Raw genomic sequence first — 18,996 nt, 5'->3', positions numbered from 1 at the left:
ATGGATGCATGTATGGAAGGGTAGATGGAAAGATAGATAAATGGAAGGATGGATGCATGCATGGATGGATGGAAGGTTGGATGGATGGTTGGATGTACGGATGGATGAATGGAAGGGTGGATGGCTGGATGATGGATGGATGAATGGAAGGATAAATGGATGGAAGGATGTATGGATGTGTGGATGTATGGATGGATGAGTGAATGGAGGGTTGAAGGTATGTATGTATGTATGTATGTATGGATGGATGGATGGTTGGAGAGATGAACAGAGGATGGATGGATGGATGAATAGATGGTTGAATATATGGATGGATGATGGATGAATGGATGGAAAGATGGATGAATGGTTGGATAGATGGATGGATGAATGGATGGCTGGCTTGATGTATGGATAGATGTAAGGATAGATGGATGGGTGGGTGGATGGATGGATGGATGGATGGCTGGATTGATGGATAATTGTATGGATGGATGGATGGATGGATGGATGGATGGATGGATGGATGAATAGACACTCAGAAAGTCTTTAGTCTCCTCTAGATTTCATCTCTGTAGCTGAGACAATGGCAAAGCATTTCTCTTTTCCATCCCCATCCCTGGAGCTGTCATTGTTTTTCACATCTATCAGCATCAAGATACTTCCCACTCAACTTCGTGGGTGACAGCCTGTACTCTTTCCAAACCTCTCACTGAACCAGTCCACTCTTGTCATGAGAAAATAAGTATGTCATCTAATTACCAATGATGTCAGTCAAGGAACCTTAAACAAAGAGATTTTGCTTGTATTTGTTGGTACAATGGACATCATAACATATTTAACAGCATTGTAATGTGGAACAGATGGGAAAGACCCCAGCTTTCAGGGTCTCTCCATCTCTCCCACTTTCTACCAACAGCCAAAACCAGGTGACCTTTTAGAACACTTTATGGGCTGGATGGCTGCCAAGAAAATGCTCACCCAGGGGCTGCCAGTACCGACCCAGCCTGATAATGCCTGCTGGGTTCTTCATTGAAGACGATCAAGTTACAATCCTTGGGAATGCTGGAAATTCCACAGTGGATCTAGATACAATATTGGGGTGAAGCCCTCCCAAGCTTTATCCATTTATCATTGAGTTTCCACTGAGTGCTGATTATGTCATGGAATTTCCATCACGAAACCAAAATCTTGAGAAATCACCAACGAGTAAATTTCAATTTGGTTATGTGCTGGGCAACCTTGGATAAATTAGTCATCTCTCTGAGCCTGTGTCTTCAGCTGCAAAATAAGAGAGAAGAGCCAGCTGGACTAGTCATGAAGCCTGAGTGAGACAATGTCTGTAGAAGCCCAATAGGCACATAGCAGGTGCTCAAACTAATCTCGGTCCACGTGGGTGAGGGACTGAGTTTAGAACTCTAGATCTATTGAGAAACAGTTCACATGCACCTAGTCTGTGGACCTGCATCCCACACAGAATTTTAGAATTTTTGAAATGAAAGGAATCTTGGGGACTATTTAAACCAAAGCTTGAAAAGCAATGGTCTGTGGGCCACACCCAGCCTGACAGCACATGCGTACACACTCATGTTAGCACAGGTATTTTTTAACAATATTCAGATTAGTTGCCACCTAAAAAATTTTTTATAACGTTATAATGTGAAATCTTGAATGACTGAGAAACTGTCACTCTAATCCAAAGCCCACATCCCCACATGGCAATGATTGGACAAAGATCCCAACCTTCCCTCTTTCAGGATGTTTTCACACTTGGTCTGGGGATGGGGTTTGGATTTGTTTCCCTGCCCAAATCTCATGTCGAATTGTAATCCCCAATGTTGGAGGAGGGGCCTGGTGGGAGGTGACTGGATCATGAGGGCAAACTTCACCCTTGCTGTTCTCGCGATAGTGAGTTCTCATGAGAGCTGCTTGTTTAAAAGTGTGTAGCAGAGGCTCACTGTGTTCCCCCTGCTTCGGCCACGTAAGTCGTGCCTGCTTCTTCTTCACCTTCTGCCATGATTGTAAGTTTCCTGAGGCCCCCCCAAGCCATGCTTCCTGTAGAGCTTGTAGAACCCGTGAGAGAATTAAACCTCCTTTCTTTATAAATTACCCAGTCTCAGGTAGTTCTTTATAGCAGTGCGAGAACGAACTAATACATCTGGTCTCCTCAGATGCTCCTGTCTGGGTTCTGTAGGCATGTTAGTTTACAGACCCAGATTGTGAGCAATTCCTTCACCTTTATAGATAATGAAACTGAGGCCAAAATGAAGATGACAATAAGCCCTTCCCTACGACGGTCATGGGAGATATCACCAAGAGATCATGCAGCTCTTTCCTTGATCACAGCCTCAGAATCCCTCTTAACACAGTGCTCTGTGTTGGCAGCCATTCAGATAACCAATCAGGTGCCTCAGGGTTAAGAGATTTTGCTCAGGGTTCCCTAACTCTGCTCTATTAACCTTAAGGGCTTGCTCTCATCTGCTCCTGATAGCAAATGAAGAGACATAAACAGTGGGTTTGCTTCGTTGCTGTGTTGCAGGTTTGGAATAAGAGATCACTGGAGGGCAGGGCTGGATGGCAGCGAGGCCATTTTCAGGCTATGACCTTGAGGTCACCTTTCTACGTCTCTCAGCCTTGTTTTACTCTTCAGCAGAAGAGACAAAAAAGCATTTGACATTATTGTAGGAATCAAATGAAAGACTGTGGGTGGAAGTGCCCAGCAAACTGTGAAGCTTACATTATCATTTTATTCAGCATGGTATGCAGTACCCATAAGGCAAAGGGCTCCGTCTCTGACTTCCCTGACTCCAGGGTAAATTTGAATTTTGGCATATATTAAAATGTAGCTTGGGAGATATTCTGGCAACGGCACACTATATGTTTTGCATTTGGCTTCCCTGGCCTCTGGTCAGGGTTGAACATGCACTTCAGCAAAAACATGATTGTAAGAAAATATTTCATTAATCAAATGCAATCTCTTTCTTTATAACCCCTGCATTACCAACCCCCTACCTGACCCCAAAAAGGAAGGCTTGCTGCTTGCACAGACGCCTCCCCCGTTGCTCCGAACCATACCCCTCAAGACCTCTCCCAGCAATACACGTTAGCCCACACAACCATGTTTTCCTTTCCAAACCCTAAAAAAAGAAAAGAGCCCTTTCTCTTTTCTTTACCCAGAGTAATCCTGAAATTATGCACCATATCCGGAACACAGACATGGCCCCAAATTTAATTTTCTGGTTTCTGCAGCGCTGACTTAATCAGACCAGAGTTGAGGAGGGATCCCCCAGGGATGTGCCCCCAGAGCTCTGCTACGGCTCCCAGCCTGACAACCCATGAGACACGGTCACAACACTTTGCCCAGAGCACCATGTGCCTGTGTCTATGTAGGTCTCTGTGTGTGTGGTGTGGGTGAGCCCCTGTGTGTATGGATTGCATGTCTGGCAATTGTGTATGTTGACTGTCTGTATCTGTATCCATATGTGCCTCTGTGGTGTCTGTGTGTGGTATGTAGTGTATGTGTATGTGTAGTGTATGTGTGCATCTGTGTGTGTTTGGTGTGTGTGGGGTGTGTGGACACATGTATGCAGGTGTGGAGGGTATGTGCAAGCATGTGCATGTGTCTATGATGTGTATGTGTGTGTCTGTATGTGGTGCACCCATGTGTGTATGCCTGTATGTGGTGTGGTGGGTGTGTTTGGCATGTGTGCATATCTCTGTGTGTGGTGTGTGTTTTGTGTGTGTGGCATGTGTGTGTATGCATGGTGTGTGTGATTGTATGTGTGCAAGTGTGTGTATGTATGGAGTGTGCTTCTGTGTGGTGCATGGTTGTTTGTGGTGCATGTACTTGCACACAGGTGTGTATTGTATGTGTACGTGTGTGTGTGTGTGTGTGTGTGTGGAGTGTGTCCGTGTCTGTGCGTGCCTCTGTGTGTGGTGCATGGTTGTGTGTGGTGCGTGTACTTGCACACAGGTAAGTGGTGTATGTGTAGGTGTGTGTGTATGGAGTGTGTCTGTGTCTATGGGTGCCTCTGTGTGTGTGGTGCATGCATGAGTGGTGTGTGTGCATAGGCACTCAGGTGCATACACGTGTCTACAGTGTATAGCATGTGTGTCTGTGTGCCCGCATGACCTGTCACCCATGCCCTAGGATGAAGAATTGATCGTGGGCTCAATCCTGGGGTCCCTGGGACAGTCCCATGCCTTGTTCTCTCCCATGTTCCTCATGGTTATGGAGAGCAATGGTTTGGAGAGGACTGGTAGTGCTGTGAGAGATTTCCAAGGTGACTCACATCTAAACTCCCCATTTGACAGAGAGGGATCTGAGGTACAGAGAGGGAATGGGACTTACCAAAAGTCACAAAGCAAGTTGGCGATGAGTGCGAGGCTGGAACCGATTTCTCCTGCCTCCCCGGCCAGTGTGCTTTCTCCTTGGCCCCCTTCAGGGAGGTCACGGCCAGCCTGCTGGGGAGCTGGTCATAGGAAAGGACCTTGCTGGGATTCGGGGATGGACAGCTTGGCTACATGGATTAATCAGGTGGGAAACTGCACGAGCGATGTCCTTGAGCATGAGTTGACAAATGCTTCTGTGAAGGACCAAAGAGGAAATATTTTAGGACTTTGTAGCGCAAGAGGCAAAATTAAAGCTATTTTGTTGGTGCTTACATAACCATCTAAAATGTAACCCTCTTAAAAATTTAAAAACCATTCTTATTCCTTGAACTGTATGAAAACTGGTGGCAGCTAGATTTGACCCACAGGTCTACCCCTGTCCGAGGCGCTGAGAATCAAAACAAACAAGCAGACAAATCTGAACTTATGAAACCCCAAACAGGAGCAAACACAAGAAGGTCAGTGCCAGCAGCCGAGAGCACAGAACAGGCAGCAAACAAAGAGCCATGGCGGTGTTGTGTGAGAAGTGCAGAGCTGAGGTCACAAACTGGCCTGCAGAGATTGGGGTTTGGAGTCCCAGGTGTATGGCGCTCAATCACAGACTGTGCTCAGAGAGAGGGTCCGTTTTCCAGGAGGGTCCAAAGTGAGGCAATGGAGGAGAAGAACACAGCAGGGGCAGTGCTCAGGGGAGCAGGAGCCCTGTGGGCTGGAGGGACCTTGGCAGATGCTTGTCCAGTTTTCTCATGGGTGGTAACCTCACACTGCCTGTCCTCAGTGCCATGGTCCACTTGCTGAATGAATGAATGCCCAGGCCTGAAATCTTTGCCCAGTGTCTTATTTGGTCATTTTGTGAGCTGCATGTGTATGTGGGCGTTTTAGTCCATTTGGGCTGTTATAACAAAATATCATAGCCTAGGTGGCTGATAGACAACAGAAATTTATTTCTCGTGTTCTGGAGGCTGGAAAGTCGAAGATCAAGGCACCAGCAATTTCTGTGTCTAGTGAGAGCATGTTTCCTGGTTCATAGATGGTGCCTTCTTGCTGTGTCCTCACATGGTTGAAGGGGCAAGCTCTCCCTCTGGGGTCATTTTAATAATCCCATGCATGACAGCTCCACCATCATGACCTAATCACCTTCCAGAGGCCTCACCTCCTAATACCGTCACCTTGCGGGTTAGGATTTCAACGTATGAATTGAGAGTGGGGGGAAATAAACATGCAGGCCATACCAATGGTCCACAGCCCCCAGGATGACTACTCCTGCTGCAAAAGCCCTAACCCTCAGCCCACCCCATAGCTTCACTTGGCATCCCCCATGACCAGTTGTCTTCAGAATAAAGAATTTGAGCCTGGGCATGGTGACTCACACCTGTAACCCCAGCACTTTGGGAGGTCAAGGTGGGTGGATCACTTGAGGTCAGGAGTTCGAGAGCAGCCTGGCCAACGTGGTGAAACCCCATCTCTACTAAAAGTTCAAAAAATTAGCCGGGCATGGTGGCAGGTGCCTGTAGTCCCAGCTACTTTAGAGGCTGAGGCAGGAGAATTGCTTGAACTTGGGAGGCGGAGGTTGCAGTGAGCTGAGATCGCACCACTGCACTCCAGCCTGAGTGACAGAGTGAGACTCTGTCTCGAAAAAAAACAAAAAAAAAAGTATTTGAGCCTAGTTGACCTTGCCTGATATAATGCAACTAGTCAGATGTATAATGCTATAGGATTACAGCCCCCGTGAAGGCTGCTGATGAAAGACAATGGGGAAGGAACGTCCCCCACTGTCTTTGAAATGTGTATTTAGTAGTTCATTTTGCCTAGAAGGAGAAATGACTGAGAGTACAGATCGACACAGAAGAACGGGCAGTACCCAGCACCAGAGAGTAAGCTCCAGGAAGGCAGGGTTTGGGGGTTTCTGTTTTGTTCACCATTTTATTTATTCTTGATGTATAATAAGAGCTTAATAGGCCTGGTGCGGTGGCTCACACCTGTAATCCCAACACTCTGGGAGGCCGGCGGGGGGCAGGGGGGTGGATCACGAGATCAGGAGTTTGAAACCAGCCTGGCCAATATGGTGAAACCCCGTCTCTCCTAAAAATACAAAAATGAGTCGAGTGTGGTGGCACCCACCTGTAGTTCCCAGCTACTCGGGAGGCTGAAGCAGAAGAATCGCTTTAACCTGGGAGGTGGAGGTTGCAGTGAGCCGAGATCACACCACTGCACTCCAGCCTGGGCAACAGAGTGAGACTCCATCTCGAAAAAATAAAAAAATAAAAAAAAAGAGCTCAATGATATTTTTTATTTAAATATTCTTTACTTGATTCTTTCCTTAAGGATGGTCAAGGGCTTGAAAACGACAAGAATGGGGATTGATAACATGGAAATTTGAGGAAAATATATATGAGTAGCCCTTTCAGCGAGATCTTGGGTATAACGATATGTATGTACTGTTTGAATGCTCATCCAAAGTCCATCTGTGTAGAGAAGGGTCTTGATAATCGGGTGTGCAGACATCACTGGATGTCAGTTCAGTTGCCCATGAACAAGCAGGCCTGGTGGCAGGGATGTGACAGCTAACCTCATAATTTAGTTCACAGACTTCAGGACATCAAGTAAAATTGTGAATTAACCAGAGGAAAACTAATAGAGCACAGAAACCGATATATTGATAAACGGGACATTTTGCTAAGCACTCACTTGCTCATACAGGGGTAGGTGCATTAGGTGGAATATGGGAGCTATTGTTTCCACTGCTGTTTTTGCTTGGAAGTTTAAATATGGAAATTGGGGTACACCGGGACATGAAGTATGCATTGGGGTGGCATAAGTAGCTTCCAGTTACGGGGTGTGTCCTATGGGCTGAGCACTGTGAAAGCCCTTTATACATGCTATCCCATTTAATCCGCACAACCACATTCCTTTGAGATAAGTGTTCCAGAAGATGGGAGAACTTTGTTAAGGTCCAATGCCTTGCAGATTTGGTTGCTTGGAGCCAAACACTGATCAGGATGATTCCAAGCCTGTTCCTAGAACAGTTTTACTGTTACTTTTAAGGGAGTAGGTTAAGAGCGAAAGAGAAAACTCACTTTTTTTTTTTTCCAGGGCCATAAAAAAATCGTATTTTTAAAAATAAAATTTTTAGTGATCTTACTACTGGGAATTTATCCAAAGGAAAGGAAATCATTATATTGAAGAGACATCTGCACCTTCATGTTTACTGCAGCACTGTTCACAATAGCCACGATATGGGATCAACGTAGGTGTCCGACAACAGATGGATGTAAAAAAAATATGGGATATATACACAATGGAATACCATTCAGCCATTAACAAAAAAAAAGAAATCTCGTCTTTCGTGGCAACATGGATAGAACTAGAGGACATTATGTTAAGCAAAATAAGCCAGGAACAGAAAGTTAAACACCACATGTTCTCACTCATATGTGATAGCTAAAAAAAGTTGATCTCATGAAGTAAAAAGTAAAACGGGATACTAGAAGCTGGGGAGAGTAGGAGGAAGGAAGCATAGGGAAAGATTTGTTAAAGGATACAAATTACAGCTAGATAGGAGAAATAAGTTCTGGTATATTACACCACTGTAGGCTGACTATAGTTAACAATAGTATATAGTTTCAAATAGCTAGAAGAAGGAGGCTGAATGTTCCCAAAACAAAGAAATGATAAACGTTTGAGATGCTGGATATGCTGATTACCCTGATCTGATCACTTACATTATATGTATCAAAACATCACTAGGTACCCCATGAATATGTAACATTACTATTTGTCCATTAAAAGAAAAGAATTTTAAGTGTGGAAAGAAAGAAAATATGTAAGCTGATGAAAAAAGAAGGAAATAGATATTTTTCTATTGTTCAAATCATACAGTGCTTGTCCTAAATACTGCTGAATTTGCCACTTGGAAGGGAAGACTAATCTTTTTTGGAACATGCCATTATTTAGCATGTAACTTTTTACTATTTCTTGATTATAAAGATATCATTAAAAACTTCAAACTCAGTATTTGAAATGTTCAATGCTTTTAAAAATTCAGATCTTTTCATTTACTAGATAGGCAAAACAGATTATTGATAAGATTCTATTCATTTCATTCTAATGAAAATAGAAATGAAATAAAATGGAACAAACAATAAATGAAATTTTTGGCCAGGCGCGGTGGCTCATGCCTGTAATCCCAGCACTTTGGGAGGCCAAGGCGGGTGGATCACGAGGTCAGGAGATCGACACCATCCTGGCTAACACGGTGAAACCCCATCTCTACTAAAAATACAAAAAATTAGCCGGGCGTGGTGGCGGGCGCCTGTAGTCCCAGCTACTCAGGAGGCTGAGGCAAGAGAATGGCATGAACCCAGGAGGCGGAGCTTGCAGTGAGCCGAGATGGCGCCACTGCACTCCAGCTTGGGCGACAGAGCGAGAGTCCATCTCAAAAATAAATAAATAAAATTTTTATTTGGAATCATTTAGAAAAGGTGCAAAAACAGCACAAAGTTCCCATAACCTTCACCCAGTGATACACTCTGGATGTTTGTCCTTCCAGATTTCACGGACTCCCCAGTGCTGGAGGTGGGGCCTGGTAGGAGGTATTGGATCACGGGGGAGATCGCTCATGAATGGCTTAGCGCCATCATCCCCCTGGTGATAAGTGAATGCTTGCTCAGAGAGATCGGGTTGTTTAATAGAGTGTGGCACTTTTCTCCCTCTCTCTCTTGATCCTACTCTGGCCATATGACACGCTGGCTCCCCGTCACCTTCTGCTATGATTGCAGGCTTCCTTAGAACCTCACCAGAAGTGGATGCCAGCACCATGCTTCCCATTCAGCCTGCAGAACTGTGAACCAATGAAACCTCCTTTCTTTATAAATATCCAGCTCCAGGTATTTCTATATAGCTACAAAAACATAGACGAACACACCCAGTCTGCTTTAATGGTAACATCTTACATGTCCATGGGGAATTTGTCAACACCAAGAAATTAACACCAGTACAATAGTGTTAATGAAACTGCTAACTTGATCTGTGTATCATTGGCCTTTCCACTAATGCCTGTTCACTGTTCCAGGATGCAGTGCAGGATTCCACATTGCATTCAGCATTGTGGTTTGTTGCTTTTTACTTTTTGTTATCCCATCACCTCATTCCAAAGGAAAAGGGCCTCAGTGATTTGCACAAGCTCAAAGAGAGGAAATACAGACAACAGGAGACAGGCCATGTCTCAGAACAATTTAGAGCAATTTCCCTCACTGTCCGTTGGTAGAGGAGCCCTCCTATTAGAAAGTGGCAGCAGCAGGCCACAGTGAAAACCAAGCTGGAGCCGGGAGCAGGGACCAGGATGCACGCCAGTCTGCAATTGCAATACAGAATTCCAGCCCAGAAGCCCTGAGCAAGTTGGGACCTCTCCTCTTGCAGCATAATGAAGGGTAGCAGGACGGAGAGCCAGGGCTGCAGAGGCAGTGACAGAGGAGGCTGGAGGGGCCAAGTACCTGAGTAACATTCTCACGAAGAGGATTCCATGAGAAGATGATGGGTCTCTCCAATTAACCATGTCATGGTTGGGCTTGGAAGCTGTGGATGAAAACTGAGGTAAGATAATTATTTCCATGGGATGCCTGGTTGTGAAAAAAATCACACGGTCATAAAAATGAATGAGTCGTCCAGCCAGAAACACTAGAGAACTCAGTAAAGATTTAGAAACCGTGTGTGTTTAATGTTACTCTCACAGTGGGCTGGGTTCCCACAAAAGGTGCTAAATTAAAACAAGGAAGGGTAAATCTAGTTTTCTCACTGAAACAGTGTTTTAACCCTGAAGTTCCTGACCCCAGGTTTGATGCTTCTGCTGTAGAAATAAACATGTATACCACGTTTAGTTAACATAAATGACACGTGGCATACCTTTATGTTACACAGATTAAGGCTTCTTCAGATCAACTAAATAGGGCTATGCCGTGATCAATTCCATATAGACCTAAAAGGCAGAGCATCCCTGTGGACAGAGTTCTGTCTTTCTTCAAAAAACATGCTACTTTATTTTTTGGACAACTACTCAGAAGGTAAGGGTTCTTGTTATTCAGGGCCACAAGACTCACAGGTGTTTCTGTGAGGGTACTTGGCACTACTCTAAGACTTTAGACAATGGATCCAGATATGCTGGGTGAAGTCACCTCCATCAGTTGTAAATTCCTTGTGGCCAGCAGTGGTCTTGCTGCAGCCTGATAGTGGAAAGTGATTCTTCCATTTGCAGGGTCCGCTATAGGAGTGCTGGCAACCTGGCTTCATCTGCCCTAAACAAGGCAGATGGAAAAACCAAGGACCGCTCCTCCTTCCTAATAGAACAGACTTTCCCACCCTTTGCCCTTTCTCTGCAGAACTGCTTCACCAAGTCAAAAACTCAGAGACTCATTTGAATGACATTTAACTCTAGGGCATGCACCACTGAACCAGATCCAAATCTATTACTTTTGATGGCAAAAACCGTAATTATTATTATTATTATTATTATTATTGAGATGGAGTCTGACTGTCGCCCAGGCTGGAGTGCAGTGGTGTGATCTTGGCTCACTGCAACCTCCACCTCCCAGGTTCAAGCGATTCTCCTGCCTCAGCTTCTCAAGTAGTTGGGACTACAAGTGTGCACTGCCACACCTGGCTATTTTTTTTTTTTTTTTGCATTTTTAGTAGAGGTAGGGTTTCACCATATTGGCCAGGCTAGTCTTGAACTCTTGACCTCAAATGATTTGCCCACCTCGACCTCCCAAAGTGCTGGGATTATAGGCATGAGCCACCACTTCCAGCCTGTAACACCTTTTGCACCAACAGTTCAAAGTCTCATGCACGGCTCTGGACTCCACTTGGATTCATATGGAGACTAACATTTTGTCTCTTCCTTTACCAGTCATGTAAGGAGTGAGGGGCTGCAGATATAATGCTTCTCACTCAAGTCCCCCCACCCCCATCCCGCCTCATCTCCCAAAGGATGAGAAGGGTTTAAGATCACAGAGATGGAAAAAACTTAGGAAACGTATTACACACATTTTTTAAATAATAGCAAATTTTTAAAAGTTCTCACTTGGGAGAACAAATTATACAAGAGGCAAAACCATTTTATTTTAAATCCTTCTAATGACAGTGTTCTGAATTGAAGGGTACACTTCTGTTCCTTTGTGAGCAGAAGATTCTGACATACATTTTCCTTTTCTTGGCAAACCAAGGCCATTGTTAGGATCCTTTGTTAGCTTGTGGCAGCTCCTGGGTTTACTTGCCGGTTTCCTAGACCTGCCCTCAAAAGTCAGGATGGTGTCTCTGGCTTCTCCCGCATCTGGCAGAGTCCTCCCCTTCTCTTCCGCAGCTTCCAGTGCACTGTGAGTTAAGAAACCAGATAGCCAAACCCAGGAATTCCTTGTTCAAACTGTCGTGGTGGGGCTTTGATCCCTGGGGTTGGGAGTGAAATGGCTGGAAAGGCCTCATTTTACCTCTATCTGGGCTACTGCCTGGATCTATTGGGGGTGCTGTTTCTCTACAAAATGCACTCAGAGTGCATTTTGGAATTTTCAGTATCTACTTGGCCTGCTCATGACCCCCACCCCTGAGACTGTGAACAAGGAGGTCTGGAGAGATGCTGAGAATGTTTTTGAAGATGCTCCCAGATGAGGCTGATGTCCACATGAGATTGAGTGTTGCTGTCGCCTTGAGTTCAACCTCTGCATGAACGAGGTTGAACTGGAAGTCAGAATTTTACAATGTCAGCCTTAGCCACATGTCGTCTTTCTTCTCATAACCTCTTGGACAAACTCCTTTACTTCACAAAATGAATTTCCAAACCACACAATATTTCATAGACCAAAATAGATATTTTTATTTCAGACGCAAAGCAGATACATTTTTAAAAACATAAAACAACAGCAAAAACATCAAACCATCTTTTAGAACACTGCTACTTCCAACTTGCACAAAAGGAAGGGGAGGAAAACGTCAATGCAACTTTAAAATATAGCACTAAGAAGAAACTTCAGGGTCCTGGTGTTCCTCCCTGGATGGCAGGGAAGGCTCCATTAGCTTTGGACTTGATATGAACCGAGATAACACACACATGTTCCGAGACAGTCGTTTGGCTCCAATACTGCTTGCCTTCCCAGAAAGCTTAATTTATTGCAAATGCATGTTTTACCATCACAAATAATATGACAAGAGTAGATATGGTCCCTCTGCATATTGTTTACATAATAGAACATTTGAAACAATGGAATGTGTTGTCTTTGACTTCAAAAATCATTTATGCAGCATCTACATGCACATATACACACAAAAGTGTGCATGCATACACATACACACACACACACACACACACACACACACCCCATGCCATTGCTTGGTCCACACTGCATGAAACACACCATTCCAGCTACATGAACAGGTCAATATCAGGTTAGTGTAGCCAGGTCTCCAGGTACAAAGGATGAAGGGGGTTTGCTCGCATAGACCTAGCTTAGGGTAGAGTGAACTTGCTTATGAGAACCTCATTTATGCAGAGGTTGGACTCAAGGTGATCGCAGCACTCAATCTCATGTGATCATCAGCGTCATCTGGGAGCATCTTCAAAAACATTCTCAGCATCGCCCCAGACCTCCTTGTTCACAATCTCAGAGGTGGAGTTCATGAGCAGGCCAAACTCACTCTACCCCACCTGCTGCCTCCAGGATGGGTTCTGAGGAGACATGGGGCCCTCCCATGGGATGGATGACAAATGAAACTAAAAAATCCATCTGGGTGGGAGGCTTTGGAATGAGGGCTCTGGTCTTTTGGACTTGAAATGGAGGGAAAACATAATCATTCCTCCAAAGCTGGTATTGGAAACTTGCCATTTTTCCTAACACGCACACAGAGAGAGAGAGAGAAAGGAGAAAATTTAGGACCTATAGAATTAAGCCCTCTTTCAAAGCAGGTTATCTGCTCTCCTGAGAAAAAGAGAGGGCATCATGTCTAAACCAGCCCAAGGAAATTCCCAGATGACACAGATCTAAGGGGTCATCTGATCTTCCCTTCTTTATGGAGAATGCCAGGGAGAGGCATAAAACTCTGCACCTCGGGGAAAACGTCCTGAGCACGATGTGGTCTCCCTGGGTTCAGAGAGACCACAGGCTGGGGTCTGTTGTGCTGAAGCCCAGCGCTGGAAGCCAGGGCTGCCCAGTTGTGCTTCTGCATGGAGATGTGTGTGTAGTACTCGCACATGCTATGCTTACATACGCGTGCATCCCTCCCACCCTGCCCATCCCTTCACATGCACACACAGCTTCCTCTGTCCGCTTCCTCCTCCCCAGTAAAACTTCTGGAACATGCACAAGTGACTGCCTCCTTGTTTCTCCCATGAGAGGAATTGGAGCTGCTCAGCAGGCAGAGACTGCGCAAAGCCAACTCTGTCCTCTGCCTGCCCCCGCACGCGCTGGCCTGTCCGTGCTTTTCCAGTGGGAAGGTAGACAGACAGTGGGTACCTGCTCCCGTCCCCTGGGACCTCATCCTGGTGTTGCCATCTCCCATCAGCAGTGGGAGTTAACGGACTTCCCTGCAGGAGTGGACACAGGAGGAAAGCCTTGCTGGCCCTGCTTTGGAATGTCACCCTCCAGCTAGCTCACCAGCTGCCAGAGTGGCAGCAGCCCGCAGCCTGCCAAGGAAAGGAGAGCAACTGAGGCCCAGGGAACATTCCATAGAGTGGAGCATTGGGCTCAGAGCCAGTCATGCCTGGGTACAAGTCCCAAATTTACCATTTCCCCCGCTAGCTGGCTGCTCTGAGGAAGGCTGCTGACCCTCTCCACACTCTGGTTTCTGCACCTGGTTTCTGATCATGACTCCATAGCACAGGCTTTTTGAAAGTGTCATGACCATATTGCAGGCCCTCGGGGTATGTTTCCTTCCCTCCCTTTCTCATCAGAACAGGAAGAGGGGCTGTAGGACTTTGTCCCTCATCTCCACAGAGGTGCTGGGGATGGGCTGGCCTGGTGTTCCTGGTTGCTGAGCTCAGAAGCCAGAGTTTCAGAAAGGAAGCTCAGGATCCTCGGGGGAAACCGAGGTCCCTCCTTGTGATTGCTGTCTCTCGGCTGGACAAGGTGGTTGGGTTGGGGATGATGTTACCATGACAACCGGAGAGCAGGCGCTGGGAGACGCTGAGTCCTGCTGACTGTGCTTTAAGGCCCTGAACATCCTGCTGAACCATTTGCTTTTAGACCACGAGCCTGTGTTTTAATGTTCTTTTAGAAACAAATTCCTCCTTGTTCTTACTTTGAAAAGCAGAAGGCATTTCTCTCGTACATAGAAGCTAAGGGAGAAACGACAGCTGGTTTTAAGTCCTCTTTGACTCTGGGCCTCTGCTGAAGGAGCCTGCAGGCACTGGCAATTGGGTGATGAGGGCCACCTGTGGGGTGCCCCCACCCACTTTCCTTTTCAAAGCCTAAATTGTCTGCTAGAAAACAAAGAGCTGGCCTGGAAAGGCTCAGCGATCCTCACTTTCCAAGATTTGCACCCAGGAGCTCCTCAAGCTCAAGAAGAAATGAAAGCAAATATGCATTGCCTGGGCTGAATCCAAACACAAAGAAAGTGTTCAAAAGCTTAGCCCTGGGTGCTCACGGCCAGGACAAAGACGGGAGGGGCTGTTCCTGCACAAAAACTCTGGCGAGCAGGGCAGATCTGTTTGTCAGTTCCCAAGCCTTGCAGGAAGAATATCTACAATGCCTTTGGGTAGACCTGAAGGACTCAGGGTCCCTTGAGAGGCAGGTGGCAGGCCGTGGTGGCAAGTCACTCTCACACTGCAAGGATGATGCCTTCAAGTTCTGCACAAGGGGCATACGGCCAAGGCATGGAGGGTCAGGACGAACTCCGGTTTTTTCCTCCAACTGTAGCAGAGACAGCTAAGTGCCACTCCAAGCCACCCTACCCTTCATTCTTACTAGAAGAGCCCCCATCTTTTTGGGATGCATGTTCCCAGACTCCTTGTAGATGTGGGGAAAACATGTGACACAGTCCTGTCCAATGAGATGAGAACGGAAGTGGCTGGTGGAGCTTCTGGGAAAGCTCCTAATGAGGAGGGCAGATTCACTAGCTCACTCCCCTTCTTCCTGCCTGGAACCCAGATGAAAAATTGGAGGTTCAGCAAGCATCCGGGGCCATGAAGTGGCTGTGATATAAAGGAATGACAGTTGCAAAGCCTTGGCTCTGACATCCATAAGCTGAGGAGACGATGCCAGCAACCGCCTATATCTAAACTTCTCAGAAGGAGAGAAAAGTAAAGTCTCTCATTGGTTCCAGCCAAAGTTGGTCGGGGGAGGAGGGATTCTGTTACTGGTGGCTGCATCTAGGGATTTCTCTTCCAGATGTGAGCCCACCCGCACCCTCCTAGGATACCTAATATTTCAGGGAGCACTGGACGCTCCAGGGCTGACTTCCCTCCTTGTCAATAGGTGGGGGGAGGTGGCAAGGAACTGGACCAATGTCACACAGCCCATCAGCAGCGGAGTTCCAACTCAACCCTGTCTAGCGCTGAGCAGTGTCACACTGTCATCCAGTGGGTGCAAAGACCGACCCCCACTCCTGGAACTAACTCCCTGAGCTCACTGGCCAAACAAGAACTGCTGAGGTCTCAGAGTCCTAACCTGCAAAATGGGTGCAAAGTTGGAACAAGATAGTCTGTGGAAGCCCTCCACCTCTGACAGCCTAAAAAATCCACGTATCCTCCTTCAACAGAGAACTTAGCATTTCCTAATCCATTTTGCCTCCCCTAAAAGTCCTGCTTGGCAGTTCATCCCATGGTCTGCTTTCTGGGGCTAGTTTGTCTCACCCAATTACTAGATGAAGGAAAAGTGATTTTTTGATTGGGAACATCCTAATTTTAACATAAATTCAAAAAAAAAAAGAAAAAAGAAAAGGAGGCCAGAATTGAGAGCTTTCTGAGAGGGCTGGTACAGGTGTAAGGATGTCAAACAGGTTTTGCTCACATACGAATAAGATTGATTGGCAGCAGCTTGGAGTGGTTTTGAGGACTGTGAGGTCCATTGAGCTGGAGAGTGGGGAGTGGGAAAGGTTAGTGATCAACTATTGATGTCTGTCTTGGAAGCAGCAAGGGCTGTAGTTGCCCACACCTCCCTCCGATGCTGACCTAGACTGGTGACAATGAGATTGGGGTGAGAATTAGCTGAGTCCCCATGAGAGAGGGAATTAGGGCAGGATCCTGCTGAGCTATGGACACAGAGGCTTCCTGGCAGTCACTGCAGACACCGGTGAAAAAACACTCTGATTACAGAACCCAAGGAAGCCGCTGGCATCACAGGGTGACAGCCACAGGTGCAGCCTCCCTGGGGGGTCCCTCAGCTCCTCTCCTCTGGGGAGAAATCCTAGGCAGGGAGCAGGAAAGGGCAAGAGATTATCATTGAGCATGGACACGCCAACCCAGATGATCCCCAGTGAGGAAAAGTGGGCTTCTCAGTCTGGCATTTCCAACCACATATTTTTACCAGGAAGACAGACTAATAATTGGGCTAGTAATGGAAATGACAATCAACATCCACAGCCTTAGCCTTGGGCCTCCCCATAAAGCCTCCAGGAGCCTCCCAAGCTGTGTTGTTCTGAGACCCAGCACAGCCCAACACCCTTCTGACCTATTGAGGCTGAGTCAGTCTATTTTCCCCTCCTTCTGCCATGCCCAGGTCCTCTCCCTGCCCGGCCCAGCTGCCCTGGCCGCCTTGACCCACATCCTCTGCCCGCTATGGTTCGTAGTCACAATGGTGGCCTCCAAGAGGCAGCAAGACACTCTCATGCCCTGTCCCGAGCTCTCCCACTGTCTCCCCTGTGTGGCTCTTCCAGTTTCTGTGACAGTGGGCCTGCCCCCCTCTGGAAAGGCAGATGGGCAAAGTCAAGGGCAATGACTGCAATCCAGCTGGGCATCTTCAATGGCACAAACCCTTTTCTTCATCTGCAAGCTCCCTGAGGGCAGGGACTGGGCTTTGCTCACCCCAAATCTCCCAGAACAAAGACTGGCACAGGCTGGAGAATGCCCGTTGCATTGGATTAAGATGCAAAGAGGCACAGGGCACTTCTGCCCACCAACCAGGAGAGAGAAAGCTGCAGACCCCAGACAGCATCTGAATGGCCAGTGGGAAGGCAGGGACAGTGAGCACCTGAGTTTTATTTTTTTAGAGGCCACAGCTCCTGGCCTCCCCTGAACCCAGTTGCCACAAATTTCCGCGATGTCCCTCTTCTCATTTCTCTTTCCTTCTCTCCCTTGGGGACTCCTGCACTAAGCAATCCTCAAGCTGCTCTCTTCTCCCAACCATCTCCTGGGTTCCCAAACTTTCAGACGGCATGTTTTTCCAGGAAGAATACTGTATGGGGAGCAAAACCAACACAGAGTTGGCAACTTTTTATTTTGTCCAATGAGGGCTCCCAAAACACAATGGAAACCATCAAAGAAGACAGAGCCATCTTTACCCATCCCTCACTCCCTAAAGGCCATTGAGCACCCTTGAAGTAGGAGGGACATAATCCCAGAATGAAGAGCCAGCGTTTGGGTGAAATAAATCCTATGGAAAGAAAAACTCAAGGCGTTCCCTCATATTGTTTCACTTGCCTTTGGTCAGTGAAAGCTTTGCCACTAGCGCTTGTCCTCGGAGGAAAGTTGGGAGTCAGGAAGGTACAGCCTGCCATTCCCATTCTCTTTTCCTCTCTCGCTATCCCCCTCTTCCTTCCTCCTTTTCTCTCTTCTCTTTCTCTCTCTGTCTCTTTTGCTCTCACTCTCTCTCTCTCTCTCCTCTCACCCACAAATTGTGGTAAAATAAACATAGCATAAAATGTAGCATCTTAACCACTTTTAAGCACACAGTTCAGTGCATCAAGCCTGACATCACCTCTTGCCTTTGACTCCCTCTGGCCCACTTCCCTGTCCGCCCTCTCCAGCCAGACCAGCATAAAGTGCAGGTCCTCAAAGCTTCTGCAAAGCCTCCTGGCCTCCCGGTCAGGCCTGGCTCCAGTCTAATGGAAGAGATAAGATCCCCTCTTTACTCCCTGTGGGCAGCCCGAGCCTCCCATCCCCTGCAAGGCAGGGCAGGATAATGCCACCGGTCCCAGTTTGCCAGCAGTAAAATCCATTAGGGAACCCCCAGTTAGCACAAACTGCCCACCTTCAGGCCTTTTCCTACCCTCTGCCTGTCATTCTCCTTGGCCCCCAGGCTGCAGTGGGTCCCCAGGTTCCTTCCCCTGAAGCTGCCCGGAGACAAGCTTCTTTGGACCCCTGGTCCCTGCAGGGAACTCCAGCCAGCTGCCCGAAGCAAACAGGGCCTGAGAGATGGAATTGGGTCAGGTCATCCATGACCCATTTCCTCTGGAAGGGAGTTGGGTGTCAGGACACATTTGCCTTTGGGTTTTTAATGTAATTCAGCAAACCACAGCTGGAGCTCTTATCCTGTTCTGGGCACTGGGGATGTGGAGTTCTGTCATTCATGACTGAGGACCTCATCCCGAGACATTAGAGGGGCTCATCTTCCAGGTGAGCAATGTGAAGATGATAGATGGCCCAAGGGAATGTGCTGCTGGTGGTGACTCATCTCAGAGCTGAGGGCAGCCCCTCAGGGAAACATATGGATG

The 18,996-nt window shown here is 47.0% G+C and overlaps 1 pseudogene across 1 annotated transcript; it reads right to left on the bottom strand.

Moving 5' to 3' along the window:
• Nucleotides 1-13,994: 13,994 nt before the first annotated feature.
• Nucleotides 13,995-16,966, bottom strand: LOC115832388 (annotated as a pseudogene). The gene has a single exon (XR_004027877.1). The product of XR_004027877.1 is annotated as a putative uncharacterized protein encoded by LINC00341 (transcript).
• Nucleotides 16,967-18,996: the final 2,030 nt, after the last annotated feature.

This window comes from Nomascus leucogenys, chromosome 22a (genome assembly GCF_006542625.1).
Source record: "Nomascus leucogenys isolate Asia chromosome 22a, Asia_NLE_v1, whole genome shotgun sequence".
In the NCBI taxonomy this organism is placed as follows: Eukaryota; Metazoa; Chordata; class Mammalia; order Primates; family Hylobatidae; genus Nomascus; species Nomascus leucogenys.
Note: the sequence above shows the minus strand (reverse complement) of the source record. Positions and strands in the feature narration are given on the sequence as shown.